Raw genomic sequence first — 21,765 nt, 5'->3', positions numbered from 1 at the left:
TACGACAATCGTACGTACGTGCGGCGCACGTTGGTGGGTAATTGCCGCTTTAAAGGTTCAAATATCTCGTCGGAGCTGGTACGTACATACATCCTATTTTATATGTAGAAATAACTAAATCTACAAAAAAAAAAATTAAAAATAGATGTGCAACGAATTCGCAATGGTTTTTTCTTTCGACTATTAGAGAATACTTGCGACTATAACATATGTAAAATTTAGCCCGGATGTCCGCGGATGTATGTAACTTTTTTGTCCCTAAAGTTAAAAATATAGAGAAAAAATACCTTTTCTTCTTAATAACGGAATGTTAAATATATTGAAAATACTCTAATTGTGAAAGAATTACTATTAAAAAATTTTACTTACCTTCGAGCTTAGAATCCATCAAAAAATTATATAAAAGTGTTCACTTAAAAGAAATATGAAGCTTAATATTCAACAAGAATTTTGCAAATTAATCAATGCATTTTACGGCCACTCCTGCCTTCTTACTTCAATTACTCAATATATATGAGCAAAAGTATCAAAAAAAAGCAAAAATCCCGTTATCTTGTTTGTTTTCTTTCATTTCTCATTACACTCTTCTTGGAATAAGAACTTTGTTTTTGTCCAGCTAGCTTGTTCTACACGAAACACTGTGAGCTGCTTCAAATAGTTTGTACTTATGACTATGAGGAATGTATTTTTTAGACAAAAAAGATCTCCAAGACTGTTTATAGCGTATTTTGCTGATTTAAGCTTACTTGAGAAATGTTTATGGTACGATGCATTGTACGTTATAACTACTCTAGATACTTGTATTCCTTAACCTTGTCTAACTCTTGTCCACAAAAATGCCACTTTTCATCTCTACATTATCTACCTCTTGAGCCCCTGAATATAAATACTTTTGTCTTAAAATATTTATTCCTTTTATTTTCCAACCGTTTGAGTTCTTTTGTGTACCAGTGAAGCTTGTGTATACGTACCGGCAGAAGGGGGAGATTATTGTGCAGCACTACGAGAATGCTATCTAATAAGACATCAAAGCACTCCGAGACATTTTTAGCAAGAAAAATCGAGTTCCAATCTATGTCCGATATAACTGAGTTTAGTACTTCGAAATTTGCGTTTCGATAGTCAAAAGGTCAACTATCATCGTCAGAAATAGATACGAAATCAATAAATTTGAGCGATAACTGTAAAGTTAGATGATGTATGTCGTACTTAATGATAGGCAAATTACATTCATCTAACTGAAAAGTCATATTTTCATTAACATAAAAAAGATCAAGAATACTACCGAGAACATTGGTCTCACCGAGTTGAAGAAGATTTATGGCGATAAAATTGTCTCAGCCTTCATAGATTATAAGCAACTTTTGAATGCGAACCCAAAAACTAAGCAGTTTAAGTAGTAAGAATACTGAAGAAGCGTTGGCTCGCAATTTAAAGGTCTTGGCACATAATGTGGCAGGTTTAAGAACAAAATTATCTAACTACGATTTTATAAATTATATTAAAACGTTCGAGGTATTTTTATTGTATGAAACATTTATATAAGAGCGATTGGACAGCGTTGAAAATATTTTCAAAGATTATTTGTTATTTGGGGTTTCTGCGACAAGAAATTATGTGAGAGGAAGTGCTAGCGGTGGAGCTCTGTTTGGAATTAAAAAAACGTGTAAACAGAAATTGGTCAGGTCAGTTTGTAAAGAAAGGGCATATTTATGTAGGGTAGGCACCTTGTCGTTGGTGTGAGGGCTTAGCCGAACTCCATAGCGCCCGACTATGAGGCGGAGTTGTTTAGGACTGACATCTACGCCGTTTCGCCTCATAGGAGGGCGGCGGGATGTCGGTGACCAAGAACTGCCAACCCCCTAATCCAGGGTGTTATGCGGACCGTGCCTATTGGACGATTTGCAGCCAGGGGATAAATTCGGCTGTATTCGAACGGAGCCTTCCCGATACCGGGCCATCTCGGGAAGTATTTATGGCCTTACCGCAGTAAGGGGCGCTGCTGTGGCGGACGGTTCTTTCCCCGTATATAATACTGGACCGCTGAGCCCGCCTTGTCGGGCAGGTGGTCGTACGACCAAGATGAACAACTCATTACCTGAATGTAATAAGGAGGATGTAAAGAGGAGGACTGAGTCGCAATCCAAGGACGACAAATACGAATTAAGCGATGCGTCGGACTCGGGGAGCGAGAGTAGTGCTGATTCAATGAACTCCGTGTTGGAGAAGCACACAAATGAAAACGGAGTAGAAGAGTGGAGAAGGGTACGGAGCAGAGGAAGTAAAAGAGCTCTCTCGCAGTACCGTGCAGCACTAAGAATTGTACAACGCTTGGGAGCAGTGGTCGACCCAACAGAAGTGGAGATCGAGCGCTTGGAATGGGCCCATGAAGCGGTAGAAGTAGGTCGAAGGCAGTTCAAAAGGTTTGCTGCGAGAAACCCTCGGTTCTGCAACCGGTACGAGGAGGAAGAAGCGTCGAATGGCAGAATGAAGAGGCAACGTTCGGCAGAAGGCGACAAGCCTGCTTTCAAGAGGCAGAAAGGACCCAGTCCTAGAGCCGCGAGGCAGGGCAGTCGCATAGACAAGACAAGTAGGCCCAAAGCTGTAAGACAGATGGGTTCCAATAGCGAGGTAGCAACTACCTCGAAAGCTGCCAGTCAGAGGGAAGTTCCAACTACGGAGTAGGAGATAAGCCAAAGGGAGATAACGCTAAGACTCCGGCTTTCTCGGAGGCGCTAAAGGGAGTTAACGCGAAGACTCCGGTGTTCTCGGAGGTTCCAAAGGGAGATAACACTAAGACTCCTGCTTTTCCCGAGAAGATGAGTGATGTGGCAAAGCAGTCACTGACTGTGGCGCTGGTTGATCGTAGCAGTCCGTTCGGACAAATGACTACTGAAAGGTGGAGATCTGTGGAAAGGGAGCTTATTAGCTTAATGCTTAAGATGATGCGGGAACAACCAAGTAAGCCCCTTCCAACCTTTGATTCGGGGGGATGGTATAATGGTGTGAAGATGATAGCGTGCGACAACATCGCGAGCTTGCGGTGGCTGGAGGAAGTCATTCCAAACCTCCAAAGGCAAGGCACGAACGCGCGGTTTGAGGTGGTGGATAAAGCGCAAATCCCCACGGTACCAAAAGTTAAGGTATGGATACCATGCGTGATGAAGTCGGAGGATACACTGCGACTTCTGCAGAATCAGAATCCGAACATACCGACACAGGATTGGAAGGTACTTACTGTATCTCGGCCTAGCGAGGATGGTCAGTTCTACATCTTCCAAATAAACAAGCAGGCGGAGGATATTTTGTACACGCAGCTTGGCAAAATGTCCTTTGGCACTGGCAAAATTTACATGCGACTCAGGAAAAGAAGTCCCGAGGATAAAAATCCTAACACGCTGGAAGTGGGCGAAGTCGAAAAGGACCTCAGAATTCTAAGGGAAAAAAGACAGGTGGAGGTCCCCGACGTCACCACGAACGTGCTAGAAGAGGACCAACCGCTAAATGGTGCTGTGACTCGCACAGAAGAACACACGGCACAACATTCACGAGGGGATGAAGGGGGCCTCGAATACTCTAAACCAAAAGGGCAAGAGGAGGACGACGACGTCAAGACGAAGGTGCTGGAGGGGGACAAACAGCCCAATGGTGCTGCGAGTCCTACAGATAAACCTCCAACACAGTAAAGTGGCGTCGAGCGAACTCCTCCTAACCCTTGAGGAGGGTTAGTTTGACGTGGCGCTGATCCAGGAGCCGTGGCTCTCATCGGGAGGAAAGGTTTCTGGACTTAGCGCGCGCGGGTTTGGCGTTTACTACGCACAAACGGAAGGACGGGTGCGAGCTGTAGTAATGGTAAGGAAACAGCTGCATTCATATATGCTGCCTAATTACACCACCGAGGATCTCGTAGCGGTGGCCGTTGAGCAAAAGAATAAGCAGGCATTTATCCTGGCGTCCTGCTACATGGCCCATGCTGCGGAGGTTCCACCGATGGAGTGCAAAAGGCTAGTACAGGAGGAAGGGCGCAAAGGGCGGTTGGTCATAGGCGCAGATGCAAATGCGCACCACAATGCGTGGGGAGGATCAGATACGAACGAGAGAGGCGAATCTCTATTTTGTTACATCCTGCAAACCAATTTGCAGATAGCCAACAGGGGAAATGTTCCTACATACATTGGTCCAACATCCAGCAATGTTCTGGATATTACATTGAGCTCCGAGCGTGATATATCAAGGTATGATTGGATGGTTCTCGATAGACCATCCTTCTCCGACCATGCGTATATAAGCTTCAGCATCCCACTAAAGAGGGTAGAGAAGGGAGGAACCTTTAGAAACCCTAGGGCAACGAATTGGACTAAATTCCAGAAACATGTAGAAACGAAACTGGGACAACCCAAAGAGGTTGCTAATGTAGAGGAACTGGAGGAGTCGAATGAATTCCTAACAAGGACGCTTATGACTGCGTATAACAAATCTTGCCCTCTAAGAAGATTCAGAGGAAAAGCAAAGCCGCCATGGTGGAGCAATGAGCTGAGTCTTCTAAGAAGACAGGTAAAAGAAATGTTTAAACTCGCAACGACCGCGGAAAGCGAAGCGTGTCGGGACGAGTACAGGGATTTACTGAGGATCTACAAGCGTGAAATTACCAGGGCGAAGAGAAACTCATGGAAAAGTTTCTGTACGGACATAGAGTGCTCCAGTGAAACAGCACGGTTGAAAAAAGTCCTAGCAAAGGGAAACATAATCCAGGGACTAATAAAGAAAGAGAACGGGGAATGGTCACGTGATAGTGAGGAATCCCTTGAGGTGCTTCTCGATACACATTTCCCACCGGGAGACGGTTTAGAAGAGCCAGCAGACATCACTCACACTTCGATCACGGAGTTAGTGGTGCCGGGCTTGGTGACCGATACCAAGATCGAGTGGGCAGTGAAGACGTTTTCTAAGTTTAAATCGCAGGGCTTAGATGGTATATTCCCGGCCATGCTACAAGTCTCAAGTAGGGCGGTCGTGGAATGGCTTAAAATAATATTCGATGGGTGCATAAGACTGAATCATGTACCGCACTCTTGGAGAACTGCTCGTGTAGCTTTTCTACCAAAGGCGGGGAAGATCGGTCACGTGTATCCCAAAGACTATAGACCCATTAGCTTAACATCATTTCTGCTCAAAACCTTTGAGAGGCTGATAGATGTGTACATAAAGTCCAACGTGGATGAAAAGCTGCTCTCCATAACACAGCATGCGTACACCAAAGGCAAGTCGGTAGACACCGCATTGCATAGGGTGGTAATAAGCATAGATAAATCCTTGGAATATAAGGAGTATGCTCTAGGAGTCTTCTTGGGCATTGCCGGGGCTTTCAATAATGTTGCAAAATGGGCGATTATGGATGGTCTTAATTACATTAAAGTACATCCTGCCTTAATCAGATGGATCGGCTGCATGTTAAATTGCAGAAAGATTACATCACAATGGGGATTGTACGAGGCCACGAAATCAGTGGACAAGGGCACGCCGCAGGGAGGGGTGCTATCACCTCTGCTGTGGACACTGGTCATCAACCAACTGCTCAGGCAATTCGATGAGGGACCCGTAAAACTTACGGCTTACGCAGATGACGTTGCAATTGTCATAAGTGGAAAATGCCTTCCAACGATTAGTTCTTTGATGGATCGGGCGCTTCGGGATATTCATACCTGGGCATCTAATGTCGGGCTGAAAGTCAATGCGGAGAAGACGGATATGGTCTTGTTTACAAAGAGGTACAAGGTCCCAAATTGGACCAGGCCTAAGTTAGGAGCGGTGACCTTACAGGAGAAACCTTGCACAAAATATCTAGGAATCAGCCTAGACAGTAAGCTGTCATGGAAGCTCAACGTGGAGGAGAGGGTCAAGAAGGCCTCAACGGCACTCTATGCATGTAAAAGAATGCTGGGGTGTACGTGGGGCCTATCGCCCTCTCTTTCTCATTGGGTTTTTACAGCGATTGTAAGCCCTATTCTATACTATGGAGTTCTTGTTTGGTGGAAAGCCACACAAAAAACAACATACCTCAAAAATTAGAGGGGGTATGCAGACTATCGATGCTTTGCATTACGGGAGCCCTGAAAACAACCCCGACGGCTGCACTGTATGCCATTCTGCACATTCCACCTGTAGACCTGGTAGCAAAGAACAAAGCGTTAACGACCGCAACCAGGCTCGATGCTTCGGGGCAGCTTGAGCGCCGACCATATGACCATAGTAGTATAGCGTCCTCAGTCACAAGACGAACAGACTACATGATTCCCTACCTGCACTTTGAGGGAAATCTCAAGGCCACAATAGAGGTGGACGGTTGGCGCAAGGGTGCGCAAATGGCGGACGAGGCGATACATGTGTACACCGATGGTTCCAAAATAGTGGAAGGAGTAGGGTCTGCGGTATACTGCGCTGATCCGGAATTAAGCAAATCCTACAGGCTGCCGGATTACTGTAGCGTTTTCCAAGCGGAAATATTAGCCGTAACCAAAGCAGTAGAAACCCTGGAAGAGAATAGCTTAAGCTGCAACCGTGTTAACTTTTATATTGACAGTCAAGCAGCAATTAAGGCAATAATCTCGCATAGCACAGCATCTAAATGCGTGTTAGAGTGTAAGCAGTCTCTGGAGAGAATCGGGACAGGGAGAAGCATACATCTATATTGGGTCCCAGGGCATATGGGAATAGATGGGAATGAAAAAGCGGACGAATTAGCTAAAAAGGGCGCATCCCTTGAAGCTTGCTCCGTAGACGTCCCAATTAGATTGGGCGAGATTAAGCGAAGGCGAGAGGTGCACATGATCCACCAAGCAGAAAAGGCGTGGGTTCAAGCGCGGGGCTGTAAAGTGTCGAAGATTATGTGTAGGTCTTACAACCTTAGACTAACACAGTTGCTTCTATCATTAAAAAGAGAGGACTGTAGACTCATGACGGGTATTCTGACTGGACACTGCCTTCTGGCGTCACATGCCTTTAAATTAGGCTTGGTCAGTGATAGCAGGTGTAGGAAGTGCGGGTTGGAGGAGGAAACGATCGAGCACGTTCTGTGCTCGTGCCCTGCACTTGCCAGGCTAAGACTCCAGCTATTAGGAGTGATACAGCTGTCAGATCTAGAAGCAGCAAATGGCTTAAGTCCTAGGAAGCTTCTAGTATTTGCCAAGAGGACGGAGTTATTTTATAACATAGGTCCTGGTTTTTGATAGGGTTTTTCAGTTTGGTCGTTAAAACAAACTTCTGGTAACACTACGGACTCAATCAGTCTATGTGAGGTCCTCATGGACCGGCCAGTTCAACCTACCTACCTTATGTAATTGAATTGAGTCTTTATCGAGAACAAATTTATACCTTACCTGTTTATTTAAACTCTAATAGATAGGAAAGCGATTTTAATGCGCTGTATGAGACCATCCTAGAGCTGGACACTGAGAACGTTATGTTGATGGGTGATTGTAATACGAGATGTGGAGAAGAACAGCTTTTTAGCTGTAGTCCAACACTAGCAACTTCCCCTATTTCATTCGAAAGGGTTTCAAAGGATAAGCATTATCACGCCAATCTTTAAATCTGGAAATAAAAATGATGTTCAAAATTACAGGCCTATTTCAAAATTAACCACATGTTCAAAACTGAAAAATTATGCTTTGCCATTAAAAGGATTTTAAGCCCATACCAACATGGTTTTGTTTCTGGGCGATCAACAGTCACTAATTTGGCAATATTTTCAGAGTACTGTGTCTCAGTATTTAAAAATGGATATCAAGTCGATACAATTTATACAGATTTTGCAAAAGCTTTCGATACTGTCTCACATAATATCTTACTGAAAAAATTCCAAAATTTAGGCTTTCATTCAGCTTTTATAATGTGGCTTAAGTCGTATATGGCTAATACAATTTCCTTTGGAGAAATCGAAAGTACCAGATCTTACCCCTTCGTGGCCACTTCAGGTGTGCCTCAGAGTAGTATTCATGGTCCTATATTGTTTTTGTTATTTATAAATGATATTGGCGAATGTTTTATTCATTCAAAATATCTCCTATATGCTGATTAAGTTTTAGCACAATTTCGTGTCCAACCGATATTCTGGCTCTTCAATGCGACTGTAGCGGCAGCGTGTGGGTCAATGCAACATTTCAAAAGTCCGAACACCACTGTATCTGTGCGTTAACAGCAACGGAGTTACCCTTATATGTGTTAGTAACGTGATTTGGATGTATGAATATGTATCTGTTAGTGTGGGTGAAATTAGTATCGTGAAAGTTTATGTCTGTCGTTTCCCGCCAATGTATGTATTGGTATGTATTGGTGTATTTCGTTCTTGAGTGAAAGTGGTGAGAAAGAAGGGCTTTCGATCTATAAGGTACGATCGCCAAACGATGACAGGGATGTCTCAAATGTAAATTACATCCATGTGAGTGCGAAAGCCTTTTTACCCGTATGTGAAAAACCTAAAAAGTTCTCTCTAAAAGATTTAAACCAAAAGTTTAGTGCTGCGCAGTAGTAACGGGCTTGAAGGTACCGGTAACTCAAAAGAACTCGAGTACAATACCCTAGGCAGCGGCTAAATTGGTGAGTCTCATAGGTTTCCCTTCTTTTGTATCATGTAAACCATTTTTGGGTGACAGGTGAACGTCGCCATAAATCGTATATAAAAATAAATTAATAAATTTAATTAAAAGTAAAAACAAAAAATGTGATAATGGGCCATATTGGTGAAAACTGAGCGACTGCTTTTGCGTAAGTTTTGAGTTTTGAGACCTTTTACTCAATTTTTGAAATTTTCGTCTTACAAACGTACGTCAAATTTCCTAAATTTTGAGAGGGGTGGGGGGGGGGGGGGGTGTAATGAACTTATCGCCTCATGCCTCCGTTGGCTCCCTCATAGTGCACCATCTATGCAAAGAAGCTGGCCTCATTAACGTTTGTCTTTCCTGCCACAAACTTCTTCACATATACGAATGTTTAGCTTACTTTGCACTGTATTAGGGAACATCAGTTCTGCTTTGCGATAGCTCTCCGAGTGGGTATAGGGTTTAAGGAGCGGGTACTCTGTTTGCTACAGCCGGCTAGTCTACGGCGTATATGGGGGGATCTTGCTCCTACACTGACTTTTACCTCGGTTTCTCATAAAAAAAAATCAAACAGAGATTTACAAAAAAAAATTTAAATTTAGAGGCCGTCGAAGGGTTAGGCTCATCTCAATCAAACAAATTCCCAAAAGAACGTGTCAAATTTACTACGGAAATAAATAAGTAATACGTTAACTAATACATACGGCTACCTGCCACAAGTTGCATCGTTTGGGGTTCTTCCGGCAGAGGTGGAAGGCTAAGCTGTCGTTGCCCTTACATCTACACCCGCCCAACCTGCTAAAATATTGGTAAAAGTTTTTCTTTTAGCCCACACATACTCACCATTGCCCCTACCACAAATATCAAATAGAAGTTACACCTTCATTTTTCTCATTTTTCCAATCCTTAAATTTTAATTAAAGTTTCTTCAATCATACATTTCGTTTTTGTTTTCTATATCTATTCCTTTGTGCTATATGTATTTATGTACATGTATGTTAACCGACCTAAACTGTTCCTCATATCATTTATGTTAGTTTACATTTCAACAGGTTGATCGAAATCAATCTCTCTATATTGCATTTTTCATTTCGAAGTCTCTCAATGGCAACAAAAAAAAAAATAAATTCACAGATTACCAAAGCATATATTTAACTGAATTATCTTGAGAAGAAGAAAACATAAACAACACAAACACTTTTTTTTTTTTTTTTGTTATTTAGCACCTTTTCCTAACCATACTCATTTTCTCCAGTGGTATACTTTCTGGGGCTTTTTGGACTCGCTCGCTCGCCCACTTTCAACTTTTTACATTAAAATATTTTTTTGTTTTGTGTATGTTAAAAAAGCCTAAGAACCTACATAAATTTTAATTTTTCTTTTACTCTTTTTTTTTTTTTTGTTTAGTAAGTCCTACAAACTAAAAAAAAATATTTAGCCGCTGTGCCTCCTTATCCTGGAAACTCCTGCCGACGTTGGGGACTCCGACGTGTAATTCTGCCTCATTTCCTTGAAAAAAAATTCCTTCCTCTTGATCTGATTACATTTTTTTTTTTTGTTATTATAGTAAGCACGCAAATAGATAGGTAAACTGTTCCTTGCGCTACTCAAAACTTCGGCAAATTTCTACTTTACTAAAAATTTTGTTCATTTATGTTCCGTGTTATTTTTTTTCTACAATTTTTCAAAGTTCAAAAATATTTACTTTTTCATCTTCTGATAAAGTTTTACTTTTTTTTTTTTTTTGCTTTTTCCGTTCAAAAAAAAAAAATCTCTTTTTTTCGATTTTTCAATAATTTTCGTCCTTATTTTTTTCTGCGTCCGAACTTCACATCTACCTTTTTATAACTTTTCGATTCTTGGCTTCCGTGTGGACGTTTTCCGCAATTTAAGATTTTTCATTTCTTCTTCACTTTGTCCTTTTTTTTTTGTACGCATTCAAACTTCCACATAATATAATTTCCTTTCAATTTTAATTCTTTTTTTTTTTCCTCTTCCACCAATTAAAATTTTGGTTTTTTTTTTTTTCTTTTTCTCTAAAAAATTTTGGTATGTATAAATTTCGGTTCACTTGATCGTTTATTTAAAAACTTTTTTTCCTTTTCGATTTTGATAAACTTTAAACACATTTCGTTCTTATAACTTTTGTTTCTCGAAATAAAATACTTCAACTATCTTCCGCTTAAAGTTTTCCCCTTTTTACACGTATTTCCGAAATTACAAATCTTTTTTTTTTTCCAACAAATATATATATATATATATATATTTTTTTTTATACAAATTTTCGGTTCCTTGTTCACGTGATGATGTTTTTTTTTTTGAAATTAAATATTTTTCATTTCTTATATATTAATTTCTTCAAATAATAAAATTTTTTTCAGCAAATTTAATTTTTCTCTTTTTTTTTTTTTTTGCATAACTTTTCCCACTTGTTCACGTGTTCATATAAAAATTCTTGTTTTTTTTTCCTCGATTTTATAACTTAAAAATTGTATTTATTTTTTTTTTTCACTTTGTAAATTTTTATTTTTACTAACTTTTAAAAATTACCCACGGGCGGGATTACAAACAATATATAAATTTTCTTTACTTTTTTTCCCCGAACAACCGATCGTGATTCAACTCCTTCAGCAACTGTCTTGTCCAACCTTTTGCTATCCGTTTCTAAATTCTGTAACTGCCGCAGTTAAGCCATTTGCTCTCCAAAAAAATTGTTTGCGAACTATTTTCTATTCAAAAAAGTGTTTACGAGCTATTTTTCCCCGTTAATTGGCTGTTTTCGAACTATTTTCCTTTGTGTAGTTTTTATATTTTTAGTCTCTTCAAACCTATAGAATTTATATTTCTCCCATGCTTCCCGCGGTTATTTTAACAAGCAATCTCTCACACAATTTCAGCAACATTTTCCTACAATACGTCCACCGTGTGAGCCCGGCTGTTATGATACCTGTTACCATCTGTTCTCATTTCTGTTATTGGAATTTGTGTTGGAACTCATTAATGTAACATTAACTTGAACTTCGAAACTGATCATATGCTGTTAAATCATCTAACAGGGCTTGCCCTGTTAACATGCTACAGGTTTGCTATACCTCTTACTGATATACGAGAAGCATTTCCCATGGCTACCGGAAATATAACGACTTTGCCATCTAGGTCTTCCAAAAGGTAATAGCAATTTCCCTTCACGGCTCTAACCCTCGCTTTTACTCCAGTAGGTGCTAGCTTAGCATTAAAGTTTTTGATTAGATTGCTCTGTGCAAAGTTTCGACGTGTGACTATTTGACCCACTTGAAAACTTCTAATCCGACTGCGTAGATTATACGAGTTGGCGTTTCGGAGATGAGCTTTCTCCAGATTTTTTTTTATTACTTCGCGTATTAACTGAAAATTGTCGCTACGCTCCAGTTTTACCGTATTGTCGCTAAGTAGATTCAGATTCCGCAGAAGTTTATAATCAGCGGCGTGTGAAATCATGTGCTGTCCAAACACTGCGAAATACGGCGTATAACCTAAAGATTGGTGCAAGCTGTTTCGGAGCACACAATTAATACTGCTGGTAAATGCATCCCAATCTCGCTGATCTTTACGTATATAGCTTCTTAGGGCTTCGTTGATAGATCTGTTAACTCGCTCAGAGGCATTAGACTGAGGGGAATAAACAGCTGTTGTGATGTGGGAGACACCATATTTTTGCAAAAAATGCTCAAAATCTTTACTTTTAAACTGGCTACCATTGTCGGTAACGACACTCTCGGGAATACCAAAACAATCAAAAATATTCTCTTTCAAATATTCCATTATTAAATTCGATGTAAACTTCTTGACTGGCTTCAAAAATACGAACTTCGTGAGATGATCCAGTACAATTAGCAAGCCAATGTTACCCTTTTTGGAACGCGGAAATGGTCCTATCAAGTCCATATATAAAATTTGAAAAGGCCTATCTGAAACAATTTGCTGTCCCATTGGTGGTCGTAGTGGCTTTGATGGCGTTTTCGACGTTTGACAGCTCTCGCAGTTCAGCATATATTCGCGTATCTGTATGACCATGCCGGGCCAATAGAACCGACGTCTAATACGTTCTACCGTTTTTGCTATCCCGCCATGCGCTGCTGATGGTTGCTCGTGGGCAGCAGAAATCACATTGTGACGTAATTCTGTAGGCACATACAATTTCCAAGCATTGTCATCAGTATCGCTGTTACCAGTTGCGAATTCGGTACGATGATAAATGTACCCGTCGATGACTTGGAAGTCCAGCAAATTTGAGGACTGAAACCGAAGTTTTAATTCCTCATATTCAGGCGAGTTAAAGGCATCGGAGCCTAAATCAATTTCCGGTAAGACTGGAAGTTCTATAACATTAACTTCGGATTCTGGCACGTCCTCATACATTCGGGACAGGGCATCCGCGATTACGTTCTCACTTCCTTTTTTGTGCTCAATTGAAAAGTTGAAGCCTTGCAGTTTTATGGCCCACCTCGCTAGTCTCCCGCTCAGATCCTTTTGTTGCATGAGCCAACGCAAACTAGCATGATCGGTCACCACCTTGAATTCCATCCCTTCAATATACATCGTAAACCTTTTTATTGCAAGAACAACGGCTAGACATTCAAGCTCTGTCACTGAATAATTCCGCTGCGCTTTGTTCAGCTTCTGGGACATGTATGCTATAGGTCGTTCTTGACCGTTGTCATCTTCCTGCATCAAACATGCTCCTACTCCTACTTGACTAGCATCACATTGTAAAATAAAAGGTTTGTTATAGTTGGGGTGTAATAATATGGTGCTGAAGTCAATTTTTCTTTGAGGTCCTCGAAAGCTTGCTGGGCCTCTAAATTCCACACAAACTGTTTTTTCTTGGAGAGTAACTCGGTTAGATGAAAAGTCGTCGAAGCATAATCATCAATAAATCTTCTATACCATCCGGTCATGCCAAGGAATCTCCGAAGTTGACGTACAGTCTTCGGAATAGGGTAATTCTGAATTGCAGAAATCTTTTCTTTGTCTACCTGGAGAGATCCGTTCCCCACTACAAAACCTAAATAGTTGACTTGGCTTAGACCAAATTTACTCTTTCGAATATTAATAGTCAAGCCAGCCTTTCGCAATCATGCGGAGACTTCGGACAAGTGGACCAAATGTTCATTAAATGAAGACGACACTACTAGTAAATCATCCAAATATACGAAAACGTGATTTTTCAAGTTATATGGTATCACTTTATCCATAAGTCTACACATAGTTTGTGGCGCGTTGCATAATCCAAAAGGCATCCTTTTGAATTGGTACAGTGGCCTGTTAGGAACGGTAAAAGCAGTCTTTTCCCGTGGTTGCTTTTCAAGACCAATTTGCCAGAAAGCATCTTTCAAGTCGATCTTGGAAATATAATGCACGGGAGGAAGCCTACTTAGCAATCCCTCAATAATTGGAATGGGATATGCATCCTTTAGCGTTACCTCGTTTAATTTGCGCGAATCTAAGCAGAACCGAACCTTTCCAGGTTTGACAATTAGCACTCCTGGTGAAGACCACGCCGAACTTGGAGCTTCTTCTATCACTCCTAGTTCCAACATTCTGTCTATTTCCTGGCATAGCATTTCCCCTACGGCTGGTGATATCGGATAAAATCTCTGCTTTATGGGTTTTGCATCTCCTGTATCTATGATATGCTCCACTAAATTAGTTAATCCCAGTCCCTCTCTCTCGAAGTTAGGAAATGATTCTATTATAATATCTAGTTGCTTTTGTTGCTGGGTATTCAGAGACGCCACTCCCTCGGAATTAGTTTCTAATGTATTTATGTGACCGCATTGGGTCTCAATCTTTACTTTTATATCGAACTCATTCCAAAAATCCATGCCGCAAATGGCTGATTCAGTTATTGATGGGACTATCAAAAATTCTATGTGCTTAATTTGACCATTATAGTTTACGGCTACAGTTATTATACCATTTATTTGTTGTCGCTGGCCATCAGCTGTTTTCACGTAGCCACTAAAGGCTGGGGAAGTAGAATTCTGCTCTAAAATGGTTTTGGCCAACTGACCACCTATCACACTTTTATTCGCGCCGCTATCTAATAATGCTAACACATTTTCACCTTTAATGTTGATTCGTATATAAGGCCTAATATCAGAGATTTTGTACACAATGGCTGAGATGGTAAATTTTCGTAAACGCTTCTTTTTAGCCCAGAAATTCTTCATTCGTCGTGCCGAACGAGAAACAATTTTTGGTGGCGCTGAGAAAATTTCAGCGCGACGCTGGTTGTACTCGGCTAACCGGCATGAAAAGATCTTATGGGAGTTAATTTTGGCTGGCAAGATGGCTTGGGACTCAGATCGTTGGGGTTCGCGAGACTTATGCTATTATTTACATCCGAGGCTGGTGGTTCGGATATCCCCTTCTGCGGACATCCTGATTCGAGTTTTCCGCACCCCGATTACATTTTGGGCATGTAGGTTTGTACGTGTCTGGTTTCCCACATCCGTAACAAAATATTCGGCGCAATGGGTTGGTGCAATCTTGATACCTATGGCCTAACATTTCGCAATTCCAACACTTCAAATTTTCCACTGATATTTCGGCAACATCCGATGAGTCGGTTGTATGCGGATCAACGCGCTCCTGAATTTCCTCAACAATTTCAGATATGTTTCTTCTAGCGGGAAAGTTTCGGATAGGAGCGCTATTACTAAAATTAGCCATGAAGTGCTCATGTCTGTGACATTCTCTTCGAAGCATAGATAAGTCGGTTATGTCCAAATGCAAGAGCTCGTATCGAAGATCGGGTTTTAAATTCCTAATCATTGTTTCTATAAGCTCCCGATCTGTCATGGGAATTTGAAGCCTATCATTCATGGTTAGCAACTCGTCTAAAAATTGGTCAAATGGTTCGTTGGATCTCTGTTTGCGTCTACGTATATTTTCTTTTCGGTCGTAGTCGCTCAACTGGTCCTTATATTTTTGTCTTAATCCTACACAGATCTCCTCCCAACTTAGTCGATCTGTTTGCCGGTGATGCCTCCAAAACCAAGCTTCCGCGTTATCTGCAAAAAGCATGTGGACATATCGACACAATACATCAAAATCTCCGTTCAAAGCTTGACGTGTTAACGCATTAACTCGATATATAAAATCTTCAACCGACATATCATTTGGCTTACCAGTGAAACGTATTCGCCAATTGGAAATCATGCTAGAGATCTTGTTAGCCTGAAAATTGCTCCTCAAAGGCAGAGGTTCACTATCACGGTACGGTCGGCTGGGCTCCTCCTCCTGATTATGTGGCATTTCCTGTGGTCGACTTGGGGTTTCTTGAGTGGATTGGCGATAGCGATTCTCTCCTACATTTAATTGTCCCAAGAGGGTGCTCAAATCACTACCGATTTGGGCGGTTATTTGCTCGCGAAAGCCAGTCAAAGATTCCTGAATCATGGTTCGAACTCTAGAATAGTCTACATTACTGCTTGACATTGGAGCAGTAGCAGTCAATCTGTGGTCGGGTCTAGGTGAACGATATGCGTTCGGTCGATTAAAATCAGTGCCAGTGGTTCGAAGTGCCTGTGTTATTGATCGAGTCGCTACTCTATTTCGGGGTATAGCTCCTCCTCTGGCTCGGAATGAAGTAGTTGCTGGTGAGGCTGTCACCCCCGCTGCGCCATTAGGGCTTTGTAGATCGGACATAGTTATTGGTTCCCTGCAAGAAGGACATGAGGAATTCGTATCTATCCACCTACCTAAACATGATCTGTGAAATACGTGCTTGCAAGGAGTCTCAACACGATCCTGCGTCACACCTTCGCTACAAATGGTGCAGATCATTTCTTCGGCTGCGTTAGTCAAATTCAATTCCTCATTGCTATGTCTCACCGCCATTATGAAAAAAAAAACGTTTGGTATTTGTATTGGTTGGTGGTTATATTTATATATGTTTTTAGTTATTCGTATTTGTAGTTATTTGATTTTCTAAATAAATCCGTGCACTACGAAATTTTCGTGGGAATAGGTTAATTCTCAAAAAAAATCTAATCCATTTCTCAACTTGCCAAAAAAAAAAAAAAAACGCGTCGATTTGCTTCTTTTTAACGCTGTGCAAAGTAGTCGATATGCACACCGTATATTATTATTGGCGAACGTAGAGTTATTTGTTTAGTGTTGATCGTATTAGGTTTACGTATGTTAGATTTATTACACGTTTACTTATTCCGATTTTATATCTTTATATATTAGGCATCTCTTTTTCTTTTTGCAAAAAAAAATATTATTATTATCGTGATAACATATTTGTGGTATCGGGGTCTTGCATGGGCTTCAGTACATGTATGTATATACTACCGGTCTTTTAATAATTTCGCCCAATGTTGCATACGGTATGTGGAAAAGTAAGTTAAAACAACAAAATAAAATTTATATCTGACATATCGATTGCATTTGAAATTTGAATTTGAAATCGTAATATGAAATTTAATTTTAAATAAGACGAGCTAATGCGTAAAATTAGAAGAGTTCGTTCACTTGCACCAAAGTCGCCACCGTCTCGTTGTTTTTTTATTGCTAGTTTCTCAGAAAAAAACTTTTTACCACCCCTGTAGGAAACCGGCAGTCGGACCAGAATAATTAATTGGCCTACCACCACCACCACATAAATTTACACAATACATGCATACAAATAATTTGGTAAAAGTATCTACTTCAACTACTGCAAGGGAGGAAAGGGGAAGCATAATTTTGGTGCTGGACTCTACGTCCAAAGGCGATAAGGGTGCCCCTAAACGCTCCTGCCACAGCAACCAAGCATCCATATCTAAGTAACGCTTTGCTAGAAACGAGCGAAAAGAGCGAGGAGAGGGAGGAAAAACGAGCCGTTACTGCCGCTGATACCTATCTTGTTTTGTTTTTTATAATTGAAATTAAATAGTTTTATTTGCTTTATTTATTTCCATAGTTAAACTTTCGCTGCCTGTTTCATTATGATTTCTTAAATTTTCCCTAAGTTATATTACCGAATGTTATTTCTTTTGTATAAAGTTTTTTTTTCGAGACAACCTACTATTAATTTTTCTTCACCCTCTTTTTTGGTTGGTTTTTTTTTATATTTTTTTTCTTTTTTGATGGTCGCAAAGCAAATTTATTTAATTTAGTTATTTTTTTTTTAATCCATCGGTGACCTTGGTTCGGACCGCCGCGAATAACTTCCAGCATAAGTTCTGTCACCTCTCCCACCTACGAGTGAATAGTGGAAATATTCCAATTTCGCATACCATCGGTAGAAGACGTATATATTTATGTATGTTTATTAGGTTTTCTTTTGCTACAGCTGCCACCTCTCCGCGACGCAGGCGCCTCTGTCACAAGGAAAGATCAGTGAGTACTTATCCATGCCTACATATGTATATACGTACATGACAATTCCATGAGGTGTATATATTGGAAGTTAGGATAGGTCAATAAGCTATCGTCGCGCAGTGGCCATCCGATAAGTCACGGAGTAGCGTTTGCATAAATTTCTTTTTGATTTGAGTTACCTCGCGTCAATCACATCGCAAATAACCTTCATTATAGGTTAGTCTCATTAATTCAATTTTTTATAGCTGTTATCCATTTGAAGTTTCTTGTTTCCGGTTTCTTTTTTTCCTTTTCTTAGTCTTTTTACTACTGTATCCATACATTGGACGACTATCTAGTATAAGTTAACTTAACGAAAGATAGTTAACTATTTTTTTTGATGGTCTTTTGAATTTCTTTGATCTAAGCTTAGGTGCTTAATTGGTGAATTACTTTTGCTTTTTATATTAGTTTTTTGCATAATATTAGTCAATAAATTAAGATTGTAGAATTCCAAAACGAAACTTAGCTGGCGTTATTCAATTTCTCGTTATCTTTTTATTAGTTGAATTGAAAACACCATGTCGGGCTAGGTAAACAGTCAATTGGGGTGGGTGTTGCACGGGAACATTAGAGGGGACGTGGGGGTGAGGTGACTAAGACGGACCGGACTGTGTAGGGACACGGGACGACAACGGACGGACATGTGTCAGGCTAAGGGGGCTTCGCTCGGTATGCGGAGTCATAGCGATGCCCAAAGGCTACGTACTATGCGTAGAAAGGGGAGCGGTGACTCCACCTGACACGAACAGGCCTCTTTCCTTCATTTCCTTTTTTTGTTGTCTTTATTTTGCACCCAGGCATGAATCCCTATTTTTGTTTGTATGGCTGAAGGTAAGGCTGGTGAGCAAAAACTCACCCCACCCGACGAGCTAGCGGGGCTTGCCACCATGCCACCTGCCACCGTTGCCTTACCCCAACAGCCAGTTATACAATAATGGCGCCCAACGTTGTAGCCCAATTTTCAATTTCAATTTTTTTTTTCTCAATTTCAGTTCCATCTTTATTTTGTTTTATTTTTGCATTCCTTAAATCTTTTTTTTTTTATTTTCCAAAATATTTTTTTTTTCTTTTTCCATAACTTTTCCTTTCTTTCCTATACCCTTTTTCTCCTAACTCTTTTCTTAACGATATCTGATGTTTACCTTTATAACTTTTACCTTTCTTTCAATTTCAGTTTTGTTCTCTGACAGGACTGAGACCGTTGTAGGAGCAACATCGCTTGGATCCGTCCGAAGCGATATGTGCCACTACAACAAACACAAGGGGGATACTCGTCTTGCCGTATAGGTTCCTTTTGAAAGCTGCAACGCTTGCATAAGTGGTATTCTGCGGTAAGGCGTGTATATTGACAAATAGATGTTGTAGCGTATAGGTGACTGTTTAAGCTACCGTGTACGTAGTCCAGCACTGCGTGCACGTGAGGTTTGCAGTCAGCCTACACGAAGGCGATTTGAAGCAGTGTGGCAACCAAGCGTGAGGCCCGAGCTTATAGGCTTGTAGTGCCACACTGAATAAACGGACGTATTTGGGGGACTTAGTTGACTAGGACCTAGACTAGTGGCAAACGGACCACTCACTCACATTCACTAGGACCTGCCTGGGCTTTGAATTAAGTCGAATTTAGTTTTGTATTTAAACATTCCTTTTTCTTTCCTTTTAGCCACTTTTTAATTCAGTATCATTCTTTTTGGAATTTCGGTTACTTATATTATTTTCATTTATTTACTAGTTCTTAGACACATTAGTTCATAAGTTTTCAACATTTAAAATTTCTGAATTTTTGATTAACCCGTTCGTGGGCTAGGTTTAAATTCATATATGAAGTTTCTTTCTTACTTATCATATTATTATTACTTTTTTTGAATTTTCGTTTAAATTTCTTTACTATTTAGGAACATTTGGATTGGTTGAATTTTTTTGATTCCAAATAGGTTTCCTATTATATTGTTTTTATTACTTTTCAATTCCTTTTCTATTATTACCTACGTTTTAAGATTGTTTTCTTTTGAATTTCAAAAATTTTTCTATTTTTTTTTTTACAACTACTATCTGCTATGACCTATAATAATTTCTTTTCCCCTTTTATACATTTTCTTTTATAGTATATTTTTTTGATTTGGTTATAAATCATTTCAGTTTTGAATTCGTTTTGAAATTTTTTGTATAATTTTTTTTTCCTGCCCTTGGTCTAGCCTTCAACTTTTTTTGGTTTATTTGTTTTGGAATTCTAGTCGACAACCTTGTTTCCTTTACTTGTGGCCCTTAACCCTTATACCCACTTTCGGTCTCTACATCGTTTGGCGAGTCGGACCTCGTAATAGTGGAGACAGTTCCTTGTATGGAAGAGGGGGACACACAGGAAGAAGTTGTTGGTGGACTGGGGTTGAACACGGATCGAATAGTGACTCGAAGTATCACCAGGGCGTTGCGGAACGAGGTCGTCGGAGCCATTTTTACCCAAATCGATACGGGCATACCTCATTCCGAGTGCTTACCAACGGACCTAATTAACAGGTGCGCTTCGCAGGTTTTTAGGTCATCGGGGGAACAGATAGTCAAATCAGTCCGTCCTTCTAGTTTTATAGTAACCGAAACGTTTTCATTTTCTGCGGGGGAGGTAGTTTTTCGAGGAAAATCGACGAACTTTTCAATATGTCCGACACGGAGCGCTCCCTTTTGTTGGTGGAGTAATTGGCGGATCAGGACCCGGGGCTATCTCTAAACGCAAGGAGCCCTCAAAGGACCAGGGTGCTGATGTTGCGGAACAGCGGCAAGGCGAATCTACTTCAACGGCCATCAACATAAATCAGCTGAGCCATATGATGGCAATGATGGCGCAACAAAATGAAGCGATGGTGCAGTATATGGACGAGGTCCGCAATATCCGCGACAACGTTGGAAACCTCAGTAACCGAGTCGCTGTGATGGAAACCTCGGCGCAAGGGATATGAAACCGGCCTGGTCAGTCATCCACTCTAGAGAGGAATGGTAGGGATGAAGCAGCCAACCAGCGTGTCGATTCAAATGCTACGTTGGGGGTTCAGGTTCATCGAGCAACAGCCAGGACCCACCGAAATGGAAGAAGTTGGACCTGGACAAATGGCACATAAAGTTTGACGGTTCGAGTAAAGGAATAACGGTGGAGTGCTTTCTGTTTAGAATTGAGAATTTGCCACAGCAACACAATATTTCGCACTTTCACCTCTTCATCGACTTCCATTGTCTCGTAACGGGCTCTGCTTTGAAGTGGTACTGGCAGGTCTTAGAGGACCATTCGGACGAACCCGAGTTTGGGTATTCCGAGCTAATGGAGCGAGATAATGGAACGCAAACTACAGCCACTGGAAGGGTTCGACGACTTCTACGGTGAGATCCATAATTTGAATTTCCGGCTCCGGAAAAGTATCCCAGAGAAGGAGCTGGTAGGGATAATTAGGGGGAACCTGAAGCCATACTTGGCAAATTTAACGTTTGCGTCGAAAATCGACACGCTGGCTGGGTTAAAGGCTGAGTGCAGGCGAGCGGAACGGCTCATCAAAGAAAATAAAAGTAGGGCCAAAGCCGTTAGTGAATTAGGGTATCCCGAAGAGGCACCTGCGGATGAGGAAGTAAAGCAGGCTCCCGTAGACGCGATCACGAACAATAATTTCCAGCGTAAAACGCCGTTCCAGCAACAATCGATTACAACAATCCAAGGAAATTCGGCACAGCCGAAGGCAACGTTCAGCCCTGATCCCACCACCAATGCTTTTTGTGCGTCCCCTTACCATTT

Source organism: Eurosta solidaginis, chromosome 2 (genome assembly GCF_040869045.1).
Source record: "Eurosta solidaginis isolate ZX-2024a chromosome 2, ASM4086904v1, whole genome shotgun sequence".
Classification (NCBI taxonomy): domain Eukaryota; kingdom Metazoa; phylum Arthropoda; class Insecta; order Diptera; family Tephritidae; genus Eurosta; species Eurosta solidaginis.
This window is presented reverse-complemented; position numbering follows the sequence as displayed.